The sequence below is a fragment of the Sinohyriopsis cumingii genome, chromosome 12 (genome assembly GCF_028554795.1).
Source record: "Sinohyriopsis cumingii isolate HCF-2022 chromosome 12, ASM2855479v2, whole genome shotgun sequence".
Lineage (NCBI taxonomy): Eukaryota > Metazoa > Mollusca > Bivalvia > Unionida > Unionidae > Sinohyriopsis > Sinohyriopsis cumingii.
Genome location: NC_142972.1, coordinates 30,245,585 through 30,259,738, shown reverse-complemented (window position 1 = coordinate 30,259,738; position 14,154 = coordinate 30,245,585).

Sequence of the window (14,154 nt, the reverse complement as noted above, 5' to 3'; positions counted from 1 at the left end):
ATCAGCAATATTACTGCTTGATTCATCGCAGACGATATCGGACACTGCAAACGTCTCTGGTTTTTATAATCCACCAATCGAACTTGACCCAGGAACGCAAACGACCCCTAAACAATACGAAACAGGACTAGTATCAGCTACTGCTTGGCATGCTATGGCAAATATCAGAACTAACTTGAATGACGATTTTACATTTCAAACTATTGAGCCAGTTGGCGGGCTTAGGCTTCTGTTAAGATAACCACAAGGTGCTTATAACGTTACAGGTCTAAATAAAGCAATAAAGTTATTGATTGCAGCTAAAGTTTAATTTGCATCAGACAGTTTTGAGCTCATTCCAAACTATAACACACTGCGTGCCAGAATAACTTGAAAAACAATTTTCTTATTCATTTTAGTACTGCCAATAGCATCCGGCCATTGTTAGGTTTTGCTCGAAAACAATACGGTTCTGAATCGCAGAGTGCTTTAGTTTCATTCGAGGGTGAATCACAAGTGGATATAACACAAGTAAATTCGATTTTAATAAGCTGCTCAATTGCTAGCGGGACGTATACAGCACGTGGTAGCCAAGGTCAAACTATCTAAAGGTTTTCTCTTGATGTACGACCTGGATCGTTAATGCAAGTAAATACAAGACAGGTAATGTACTATCATGCTAGTGTTGAAATCAAATATCTTCTATCACGATGACAATGACTGACCAATCGCCCGGCAGTTGAATCCCAATAAAGAAATTATAACATATTATCTGCACTTGACGTCGGTCAGCAAGCACACTAGAGCTAGTTCACCACAGCTATTCTGACCAGGATACATTTTATCAGGCAGTTTTGTATAACAAAATGAAACAACTAAACCTTTATCACAGAAATATCGTAGAAAGGCTTCTTTGGCAATATATTCTCTAAAATAATTGAAAATGTACCTGGAATTGCAAAGAAACTAGCTCATGTTGCGTTAGACGCATCAACAGCTGTTTCCACAGCAGTCTCCCTTGAGGTGGGTACAGCTGTTGGACAGAAGATTGTTGATAAAACTAAGGACCAACCACAAAATGATCTGCCAACGGCGTCGGTGCCAAGCTTTAGGAATATAAAACAAGTAATTTCTGAAATATCACCAACATCAGAAACTACTAAAGCGTTGATAAAAACGAAAAGAAAAATTGCGACATCCGCCCGGCTATGAAATTATTAGAAAATTAGTAATAAAAAAGAGACCTCGAAGTGTTAGTCTTCGACCATATTTTGCGGCGTTCTAGTGGGTGCTTTTACAACCTCAAACCACAGAGCGATTGACGATTTTGTCTAACAATTACTAATTAAAAAAATGTGTATCAAAAACTACCTTGACCTGACTGAAGAAATACAAACAGATAACTCAACAACAGAATTTGAATATGTTAAGTATGTCGACGAAAATTCAAACAAACCTAACAAAACAGGTATACGAACTTTTAATAGAAGAGACGAAACGTGTTTTTGTTGCCGCACAAAGCCGTACTTGAAGTACAGGGACAAATAATGATATATGCTGATTCTCTAGTTGCGATTAGTGCCAATATTGAAGTAGCGTTAGTCAACAATGGTTTGAGTTTATTCAAAAGTGCCAGATATCAGCTCGCCAATCAAAGAGTAGAAGATATTTCAATACACCTACCAGCTGCATATAATATTCTTAACGTAATTTCGTTCAGCGACGACTACTCTAGATCTGTTGTAACAAATATTTTTTAATTTAAAGATACAGGACTCGGAGAGGTTGTTTCAAATGAATTTATTCCACTTTACAATCCGATTGATAATGGAGCTGATGCTGCAGCAGATCTAGTTTTAGTAAGAAATTGTTTGATTGGTATCACCCCACAAATAGGAATAGCCACACCAGATTTAGCTGCTAATGCTGCCACTGTAAGGGGTACACTTAGACAATTTTTGTAAGAGCTCGTAGCATTGCTGCACCAGGTGTAATGTTAGCTGCTGTTAATCAAATAATACCAATATGGCGCGTTAAAAACATCTTACGTAATGATGGCTATGCTAAATGACGAAAATTCACAAACAGCTCCAAAAACATAACAATGATGCTTCCACTTAGCATAATATTCCGGTTTTGCAGAGATTATAATAAAGTATTTCGTGGTATCAAACATACGCTTATACTTAATCAAGCTGAAAAAATGATTGTCTGATGCGAGCTGGTGCTGATGCCAATCCAAATTACCAGTTTGTAATTTCACGACTAGTACTGTGGATTCCACGAATCGTTCCATCTATCGATAAAGCAATCGAACTTGAAGCGATGTTGACAACATTTATGAAAAATATATACTTTGAACAAAACAAAATTTATCAATTGCAATACCAAATTCGACTGATAACACGAAGAGAATAACAACAACACCATGTAAAAATATCCGGATGCTGATAGTGGATCTAAAATTTCAATCGAAGAGTTAAGAACACTTTATCTGATATTTCACTTTGATAAGCAGTAAGCATAGCAAACGAGCTATTGAATCATATTGTGATGTTGAAGTTACATTGACACGTATTGTATCTGATAGATTCTACAAAGGACAGGATGACCGTCCAAGTCTGAAGTGCTCTACACAATACATTTGGTATGTGCGGTACAACATTATCAAACAAGCGGCGGAATGTATTGATTTTCTTGCTAGCAAGAGATTGACTACCAGGTGTAAGGTCCTCTGCACTTGAAATGTACAGCATTTTACAGCAGACGTGGATTGATCCACTAACAAGCGGCGGAATGACCGCGGTATAAATTGTATCAGACGAAAGGAAAAAATTGAAATGAAATAAAATATACATGAAGTGAATTTATCGCCGAGACAAGTTAAAACATTTACACAAGCTATTGTTAAACGACAGTCTGTTTCGCTGAGGATAGATTTTGGAACTCCGAGTGCTGGCCAAACTAATGCTAACACAGCGGCAAATCAATAAAATACGACTGGAAACACCTTTAATCATAAAGTATCAGTAGCGCAAGTTGCTGAAATATCCAGATCGCAGGCGATCCTTGGAGGATTTCTGGGAGCTGTATTAGCAATTGTTGCAAAAACGGTACAACCCCAATTATTAGCAGCACTAGGCACCCTGTGGATAGCTGCTGCCTGGGGGAGGCGATATCCGGGGCGACCAAAAGGATGCTTCCGGTGACGGTATGAAACAGTTAGTAATCTAGTTATTTTTTTCTAACGATTAAAAATAAAATATGCCCAAAACACAAAGCGTTTAGAAACGTAAAACAGCAGCAGAAAACGTGAAACAACTAAAGCAAACAGAGAACCGCAAAGACGAACCGGAAAGCAGTCCAAGGTGGATTCATAGCGGGAAGTCTACTCCCCAGTCTGCTTGGGATAGGATGTGGGAGAGGATTAATGCTACCTGGTACCAGACGTTGAAAGCGTCCCCGTTGAACAACTTTGAGATTCTAGATAAACTTAACGATGTTAGCGGATTTCAAGGAATAATTTTAAAACATGAATTCGCAATTCGAAGAATCCTACAGCTGGCGATCCATTCACCACCTAGAGCTCTCTACAGACAAATCAAAATTATGTTATAAATATTCGAACTTTCAACGAAGGATCTGGCACTCACTGCATAGCTCTTTATAAAAAGAACTATTTTGATTCGTTTGGATTGCCGCGAAGTGATATTATCGAACAGTACGTGCTATCGTCCAAGTATATATAAACAAAATTACTCTGATCATTTTCAGCCAGTTGGAACTGCAGTTTGTGGATATTATTGTGCTATTTTTATAAAACAAATGCAAACCACTCCGATAGTGATTTTCTGAAAATTATATTACAATTTACACCTAAACCGGGCTTGGAAAACGAGAAAATTGCAATTTTATCTAACAAGCAAATATAAAAATTGCCACGTATTGCTTGAAATGCAGACGTTAAACGGAAATACAGAGGAAACCATGTAACTACTAGCAATAACAGACTAATGCTGTAAAGTATATGTGCTGCCTGTGGCAAGAAAAAGAGTATGTTTCTCAAACGTGACTCACTATTACCTGGAGATCAGGGAATGCCAAGAATTACTAATACTGTTTTAGTCGACAATTAAATTATAACAAAATGCAAATCCATTTTGCATGCAAATTGTGTACATGTAAAGCTGACCCCGATCTCTGTATAGAGCAGGATAAAATAGTAACTTATTGCCAGTGTTATAATCACCGAGCTGTAATCGGATCTGGCTTCGATATTGACAAGTTAATTGGTAAATTACCGAAACCCAGCAATGGATTGACCCTGCAATTTCACAAGTACACTGGACCCTGGAATCCGTTCTATAAGCAACTTGATGAATATGGTAATTCATTAAAAGGTCAAGAGTCATACAATCAGGTCGACGAAATTGCAATGCGTCTTGACATATGTTACCGTGACAACGAAAACGATAAATCTGGTTGCGACCGTATTATGCTTGACGGGCTAAGTAATATGAAACCTAGTGGAATAAGAGAACGAACTGATCGTAAGCTAGTACGAAGTGAAATATAAACTTGGGCTTGGAAAAAATGAAATTTATGACAATGGAGTGCGTGCGGTGCGCTCTAACACATGAACTTCACAAACAAAACAAAAATGTTTCCTCGACGAACGGTTGTCGCAAATTCATTTGATGACATATGGGCAATAGATCTCTGTGATATGTCGAACATTGCTAAGTACAATGATAATAAAGGGTACATGATGAATGTAGTTTACATTTTTAGTAAATACGCGTTTAGCATTCCTGTCACAGATAAAACAGGACAAACCGTAACTGATGCGTTGAGAGAGGTTATAATCAGCAAAGAAAGAAAGCCTAATAAGACGTGAACCGATCAAGGAGCAGATTTTTTTAAATAAGCAATTCAAGCAGTTTCTGGAACAAAATGACATAACCAAATATATAACCGAAAATGAAGGGAAACGTGTCAATGTCTAGATATTTGATCGCACGCTAAAAGAAAAGATCTACAAGCAACTCACTGTCAAAGCTATTAACTTGTACACAAAACATCAAACACTAGGAATGTCTCCCAACGAAGCAATAATCCAGTACTAGCGAATGAGGATACGTACCAAAGACACAGGTTTAGTGTGGATGATAGAGTTGTAATATCACTAGCGAAAAAAAAAAAACGTTTGAAAAAGGATTCACTCCGAAATGGTCCGAGGAAGTATTCTTTGTGGATAAAATTTTAACAAAAATACCTGTGACGTTTAAGCTGAAACACTCAGCAGGGGAGGAAATTACTGGAAGTTTCTACAAACAGTAACTACAAAAGACGGATCAAGATATATTTGTCATCGAGCGAGTATTAGCAAGGAAAGGTAAGAAAAGTTTGGTCAAATGGAGAGGCTACGGCGACAGTTTTAATAGCTGGATACCAGCAAGTGAAATAAAAGCTCTTTGATCAGATCGCTAGCGATCCAATCGTGTGATACATAACATCCGACGATCAAATCCAGTCACAGCAAATTTTCTCGTATTTGAAAATGACAAACTTACATTTCACTGGCCTGTATAATGACATTAAATATTCTCATCGTATTGTTGCTAGTGCGCTCTCTCCCATCAAGCTAAAAATCTTAACAAACAGAAAATCAAATTGTATCTTTTTCGACGGCCATAAACTTCTAAATGTCCACGATTCATAAATGGCTTTAACAAACTCCAAGAATATTTGATGTTCAGGGACAGTAAAATTAAACATTTTAATCCTTTTTAGCGAGGTATATTTTACATTATACTATTGACTTCGCTGCGATATAAATTTGTCCATCTTCTATACCTGGCTCATCTGCATATTTGTCCTCAATAACAGGGAGCAAATACATTTTTAGATCAAATTCGAGATGTTTTGCGTGCTGACTGTTAATAGTATTGGAATCATTCGAATTCTGATGCGCTGCAGTATTTGGATTTCTAGCAACACGGCGATGTTTTTCATGACTATCAGTATTGGAATTCGAAGAATTCTGATACGCTGGCTGATGCATTGTATCACGATCGATATCACAGTAAACCTCTTACATTCTTATCGTGAAATTTGTATGAGACATCTTATACATAAGACGTTTATCTAATTTACTGTAATAAAATGCCGGACAAAATAAGAAGAATCGTCAGACCTAAAATCTTAAACATGAACTTCTTATTCGACGCTGTCACACTGTTTATGAGCTATCAAACAGAAGAAAAAAGTATGTGAATGTTGTCTTGGAATACGATCCTTACTCTGAGTTTGTGTGTTACTGACAGATTCTGAGGTATCAAAACTTGAAGAAAATATATATATATATATATATATATATATATATATATATATATATATATATATATATATATATATATATATATATATATATATATATATAGTTAGTTAGTTAGTTAGTTAGATATGATAGGGACACCATCATGAAATGGGTTCACTGCTGTTTGACAAGGGGAAGATCTAACAAATATTCTGAAAATGGATCTGTAAGCTACAGTTTTGTGTTAATTATGAAATATGGATATTTTTGTTACTCGTGCTAATGTTATAAATGCTCATCCGCTGGAAGAGGCTGTAAGAAATATGTTCCGTGGTGACAACAACGTGTCAGTCTGCTTTCGAAGTAGAAAGAGAAAAACATAATTTGATCTTACGCAGCAGCATAGACCTTGATCACATACTTCGATATGGAAAATCCTAGTCGAATGCGACAAGGAAACCTGAAACAAATATCTCAATTTCTGCTTGACAAATAGTGAAGTCGCTAATATTTTAAATAGCTGGTGATTCATATTGAAAGAAGATTCTATCAAAGGTAATAATGAGAACGGCGGATTTTGTAACGCCGTCTGTAACACGTTTGACAGATTTGTAACGCGTCTGTAACACGTTTGACAGATGCTGCACAAATATCAAAATATTTTGCAGCTGCTGAAATACAAGGAAATATTTTTTCTTCTTTTGTCTCCAAGCTAGTTGGTATCACTGGAGAAGCTTATTTAAAATTAATCCTAACTCCCTTACCTCGTCATACGTTTCCATTCTGTGAAATAAGATTAAGTTTCCGAAGTCTGTTATCAGTTTTGATTCCGTTTCTGTGATCAATCACAAATCCATTAGGAATCTGACCATGAAATATCTCAAGCAAAAGACGATGAGATAGTTAATATAACCGGTGTTAGAATCTCTGACCATAACCATTAAATAATCAAATTTATTATATGCTCATTTTTTCCCCGTTAACTTTACATTTTCAGAATCGTGCAATATTACCCGATACTGAACTCGCGCATCAATACACATATAACATTCACGTGCGTAAAGGAACTACTTTCTATTGTAAACAAACAATGGACGCAGACGCCAGCACTTTTAATTTATTTTATTTGTCTGTGGATGAAGTAAACCAGCCGTTTGAGCCATTTGAAAGTAGAGATGCCAAAGTTGACAATGTAGATGAATTCATGGAATCACAAAACAAAATTTCAACAAAGCAGGAGACTGAACGTGATATCCGAAATGTGCATCGATGGCTGTATGACAACAAACGTGAGACACGCTGCATTGAAAATATAATTCCGGATCATTTAAATACGTATTTAGCCGATACGTTTATAAGGATTTGCAAAGCCAGTGGTTCTGAGTATGAGCCATGCTCTTTAGATTCCATAAGAAATAGGACAGAATGACATGTTAAGGCTAAAGGGTACCCAGTATCTCTTAGAGACCGTCCATTTCAGAAATCAAACGAAGCACTAAATTCTAACAAAAATGCAACTGAAGAAGGCTGTTTTTGGAAGAAAAGCAAGAGCATCAGAGCCGATAAGCCATAATGACAAAGAAGTTTTATTTTCAGCCGGTGAAATGGGCTCTCACACGCCAGCTGCTTTGCAATTATCCCTCGTCTACTTTTTTGCAAATATATTTGGATTTAGAGGCCGAGACGAGCACAGAAAACTTTGTTCAATTTCGCAGTCATTCATAATATGACTTTAAATTTCAATTTCAGATAGAGCAAAATGGTATTTATTTTTCAAATGAGTGACTGAGCGCACGGAGCGCTATGAAGTTAAAAGGTCGGTGGGCGGACCTATGTGCTCATGAATACTGTTATTGTGTATTGAAGAATCTACGGTTGTGAATTTATTTTGGAATAAAGCATAAATCAGATACACTGTTTCTTGTAATGTATGCTATTATTAAGCCTTAGGTAGTTAAACAAAAACGAGCATATAATAAAATGGTTACTGCATTTGTATGGGAAAATATGAACTCGTTTTGTCGGATGGATATACTCCCAAGGTTGTGCAGTATTTCCATCCAAAAAACTCGTTCATATTTTCCCATACAAATACAGTAACCTATAATTATTATATGCTCATTTTTTCTCCGTTAACTTTACATTGTCAAAATCGTTCAGTATTTCACGAGACTGCCCCCGCGCTCACTTCATTTTGCACTCACTTTGCCCAGAAGTGTATTAGGAACTATTTTATAAACAAATCATGTGTACTCACGTAGTATGCGCTTTACATTTTGGTTGATTAAATTTGTTTCTGAATGAACAAAAGCAAATGTTTCGTGGGCTGCCACATACCAGCTGCTTTGACACATTCCGTGTTAACTTTCTCGTTACAATGTTTCGTATTTAGGAGAGATAGACGCCATAATTAATTTAATTACTGGGTCCCTACAAAAAACATGCAAGTGAAAAGGCATATACTGTCTTCTTTAGCTAGTAATAAGAATGGCAAAACTATACTTACAGTTTTACATCCTGAATTTCCTCGAAAAATCCTTTTTTAGTTCTGCAAATCCGAATGAAATGAGCCATGTCATGGGTTCTCAAGCTTGATTACACATTTCGAAATTGTACTGTAATTTCGACTATATCCCAAGTGCAATTAAATCATCCTTACTGCACTGAAAATGAAATAAACATTATATTCCATAGCGTCTTTTTTAAACTTGCAATTAAAAGACCTCATATTTTTCCCACATTATGATTTCGAACATTGACTGACAGAACAGAAACACACTTGCAGATGTCAACACGCTGCTGAAATCCGAGGTACTTTATTGACACAGATAAATCCAGTCCATAATCACGTCATTTTGTAGAATCGACAAAAATACCTAAATTTATTCATTCCAGATCAAATGGAAAAGTTGTTTTAATGCGCATTTATTCACAATATGACTCCAAATTTAAATTTTAAGTAGACCAAGCCGCCATTTTCTTACAAAGTTGTGTCTAGCGCGTGACTAAGTTCAAATGTATCTGGGCGGAGTTATCTGCGCATTAATAATGTTGTTGTGTAATAATGAATCTGCGCTTGTGTATTTAGTTTGGAATACGTCATACATTCAGTTACTTTGTTTCTTGTAGTGTATTTTTGTTTATATAATTAAGCCTTAGTTAGAATAAGAAAATGATCATATAATAACAAGGTTACTGCATTTGTATGGGAAAATATGAACTCATTTCGTCGGATAGATATACTGCATTCCCAAGGCCGTTCAATATCTCCATCCGAAAAACTCGTTCATATTTTCCCATACAAATGCAGTAACCTATCATTTGCCTCGTAAAAATCATAGACCGAATGTGGATGAAATTCATCTTGCAAAGATAAGTTTGGGATGTTATTATGAGTTACCTGATCATTTACCTGATACACTCTCATCCCCGTTGGAATCTCATCACAAAACAACGAATAAATGAAGTCCTTGATTAACATTTCAGTATATTTATCATCATTCTCCGATTTTACTTTTATCTTATAACCATCCGGAATTCTAATCCCAAACGAAGATTTAATTTTAAGATTAGTCACCGCTCCAAGCATATTTCCTGCATAAAAGTTGTACTTCTGATGAATGTAGAATATCTCCTGCTCACTAACCGTTGTTTCAAGTTCACTAAGCATAGATCTGCTAATGTTCTAATAATTGCAGTTTTGTTTCTCTAATTAATATTTTCGTATCGTACTATTAGAGAAATGTAAAAGAGTAGATATAGCGATGTTGAATCTTGCCGATATAGCAAAGAAAATTCTATTCTCGACGGAATGATTCATCTTAGAAAAATTGCAACCGCATTTGCTGGGTTTGATAACAGTTGGCGATTTTATAAGTGTTTACTAGCAAATTTCTCTGCCAAAAAGTTATATCATCTGCTTCTGCCAACAATTAAATCCAAACTTGCCACGCACAAGGGTCTAAAGATTATAGTTCAGTTTTTTATTAAGCTTTCTAAGCTAAATATATCTCTGGAATCCCAACAGCAAGCCAATGATATGATTATCTATCAAGCTGCTCAGCAACGTGAGGAATTTTTCGATCCTTATATTACATCAAAATCTAGTCGAATTCTAACAGGGACAGATTTAATATCGTTGTCAGATAATGTATTTCAGGAGATATGGAAGAAAATCGATGAGTACACTGCATCTGGTTCTGGTTGGAAATTTGATGAAATAACAGAAAGAGTTTCACACTATGAATTATAATCCACTGCGAGGTAACTCGTATGTCGAATTGCCAATTAAAATATAAAAAATTCGGAATGTTGTATTAATGTCAAATATTATGGCGATAAAAAATGTTTCCAATTGGCAGTATTATCAGCGTTATTTCCTGCACGAGATCATCCATATCGAGTATCGACTAAATTTGTCATGTTAACAATCTAAACTTTAGCGGGATTGTCTTTCCTGTTTCTGAATATCAAATTCCAAACTTCGAAAAGCAAAATAAACAGCTGTTGCCTGCAGGTGTTAATGTATCTGGTGGTGATGATTAACAAAAGATATATCCAAGATACATGAACAATCGAACATCACAAACAACAGTAAATTTATTGTTTTATCAAAATCATTACGTGTGAGTGAAAACCTTAACGGGCTGGTCGGAGGTCAATATAACAAGCATAAGGAAAAAGGCCTGGTGAGACAAAAAGATATTTCAATTTACAAATTACAGCAATAAGATGAACGTGCCTTTTATAATATATGCAGATTTCGAGTCTATTTTACTTCCAGTGCAAGGAGCAGAAAAATAACCCTGATAAATCATCGATATGAAAAATACAAGAGTATATTTCTTGCGGAGTAGAGTATAAAGTCGTTTGTGCTGTTGGTAGATCTTTATCAAAACCAATAAATATTTATAGAGGTAAAGATCCTGCTGGCTGGTTGATAAGAAACCGTATCAACGAAATTGATCTCATCATGATGTTACTCACTAAGACAAAAAAAATGAAACCTCTAACAGTAAAACAGGAAGCTTAATTTAATACAGCAGAAATATGTCATATTTGTGAGGGGGCGCTTTTGCCTCAAGATCGTGTAAAAGATCACTGTCATATTATTGGAAAGTATCGAGGTCCATCACATGATAAATGTAATTTAAAATATACCACACCGGATTACGTTCCTTTTGTCTTTCACAGGGTAATCTGACGGGGTAATCATGCTGACGTCCTAATACAAAATAGGGTTTTGGCTGAGAAACCCCATTACATCAAACTACTCATGGGGAAGATTTTCGGTATTGACCTGGTGCGATATGATACGTATGGTCGATTCCGATCGCGTCTGAACAGGGACATTTTGTATCCTCCAAACTGTTATTCATTATGTCACTGTCATGTCTAGAGTGAGCTCCGAGAGTGCATGTACACTGATATTGGGTCGGCTTGCGAGATATGTTGATCAACCTAAGCGGGCCAATAATTCAACATTAAAGGTTTTGTTATTGACCTCGCGCAGTTAGATTTCGATGACAGAGTCCGACAGTAACGTATCAAGACCATCGTATCCTCAATAACTGCGTCAAATAACCTTATGTTGGATCGGTGATGGAATATTAAAACTACAAAGCCAGCCCATACTTGCACCGTGCAGGACGGCATCTGCTACGTTTACTGACGTGGGCTTTGCTATTAACATGGCCGCTATCTCACTACGATGCTCTCCGAGTCAGCCACTGTACTCGACAGCGATGATAATTGAACACCAGTTGTTTTTGTTGATGAGCATGTCGATAAGTGTTGTAAGTCTGGACCAAGCTGTTGACGAAGAAGGAGAAGAACAACTTTGTGGCAACAAGTGAAAGACTTTTTCGAGTCGACTATTGTCATAGTGAATTCTAGCACAGAAGATGGGGCTTGTGAGCATACTTTGTTATCTGTAGGTGAACGGAGTGACGCTGCTGACGCCTCCTGTTTAGTCTGAGATGAAGCTAGAGAACATTATCCAAGGAGGTGGCAAACCATGCTCGCAGAACGCCCTGATTGGGATATTTATTACTGACTGTATTCTCTCTGGAAAGTTGTAATCCAGTTTAATATTTAATTTATGGTGCCATGTCCAGTTTATAAAGTAGTATCAAAAGCGTTATTGAAGTCAAGACGTATTATAACAGATTAATGGCCGTGTGGAAGGTTTCTTGCTAATTCTCCAACAAATTATATATACTGACCTTAATTTTTCACGAAACCCATGCTTTAAGAAAAATACAGTAAATTATGCTTCCTTAACTCATTCGGCCTCAGAGATTTTTGTCGTTTTCGCCTGAATTGTGGGTAGGAAAGTCATTTGGAGGGCTATTTCAGAATACATCGTAATACATCGGCTTTCAACAGATTTTCCATGAGACTAATGCCTAGTTGTATAAGAAACATCATTATCCATTGGTTATTTTGCTTGCGCATGAAAAGAAGGGTAAAAGTTGGATATTTTTTTTTTTTTTTTTTTTTTTTTTGCTTAATGAACCCATCATTTTTGTATGGAGACCGCTCTTTATTCCAAATGCCCACCTTATCCTAGTTTTTGCAAAGGATCACCTGTCTCTGTGCAGTTCAGACCGGTCTGCCTGAGACCAAAAGGTCTAAAATCCGGATACAAAATCGCATTCCGACCACGAGCGAATTTTGGATGAAAAAAAAAAAAACCGGGTCCAATTTTGTAGTGCAACTAGAACTTCCAGATTATCTGGTATCATTTTAGAGATATATCTGTCTGCTTTTTGTAATACCACCCACGTTGGTGTATCTTCAATGACCTTGATGCTGCAGAGCTCGGAAATAGGGTACAACCTCATCACGCCTACAGACGGGATCGGGGCCGAATCGGTTAAATGCTTTGTTAATTTATTCGTTAGATATAACTACATTATCCAAATCTTCACATAAAATGCATATGAGTCAAATAGGTATGTAGTTTGATGTATCACTTTTATTACTTTTTATCGTTATTAAGTTAGCAAAACACATTTGTTCTAAACCAATTTGTAGACATTTGAGTTAAGTTAAGGATTTGTGGTAGATAATCCTTAGAATATATAATATTTCATCATGAAGTAACTTGGCTCATGAAGAGTGTAATTGGTGTGAAGGCTGATAGAAACGTTTTGTTCAAAATTTCTATTTTTTCTGATTTTCTGTTATGTAATTTTCTCTTTGTGCCTTTTTTTTCAGAGGAACAACACCATGAGAGTACTGGCCAGCATTATTTATGAGAAAATAAGTTTCTTTACTGGAAATTTTAATATTTTTCTCCTTAATGAAAGCATCTCCACTGGAAATTTTTGTATTTCTTCTCCTGAAAGGATGTTTTCATATTAGTTCTTTAAAAAATAACTATTTGAAGTGGATGTTCTTTGTTCATATCATTACCCTCATCTGATACGAGTTAACAACCTGTATGATTTTAGGCCTAAAACTGTTGGCAATAAGCATATCAATAATGGGCCAACGAACAATGTGTATACGAGACAACAGTCTAGGGATACATTTTATGTTTGTAATGAACGAATTAAAACATCGGACGGAATAACTTAAAAGAACAGCAACTAAATATAGCCTGTCAATGATATGTCCGGAGGAGAAAGAGATGCTGACGGTCGTTATCCTAATCTTGTAAGAATAGCAAATTTACAGTCCACAGGCGGGGTTTGGGAAGAAAAGACACCACCACCACCCCAATCCGGGCCTGCAACAAAAGACAACATATTAATATTTAGGTATCAGTCAAAGATGGTTTCTTTACACGAATAGTTTGTTCTAGTTACCTCGAACACTTCAATTATTTAAAGAAAATTAATTTCTCAAAG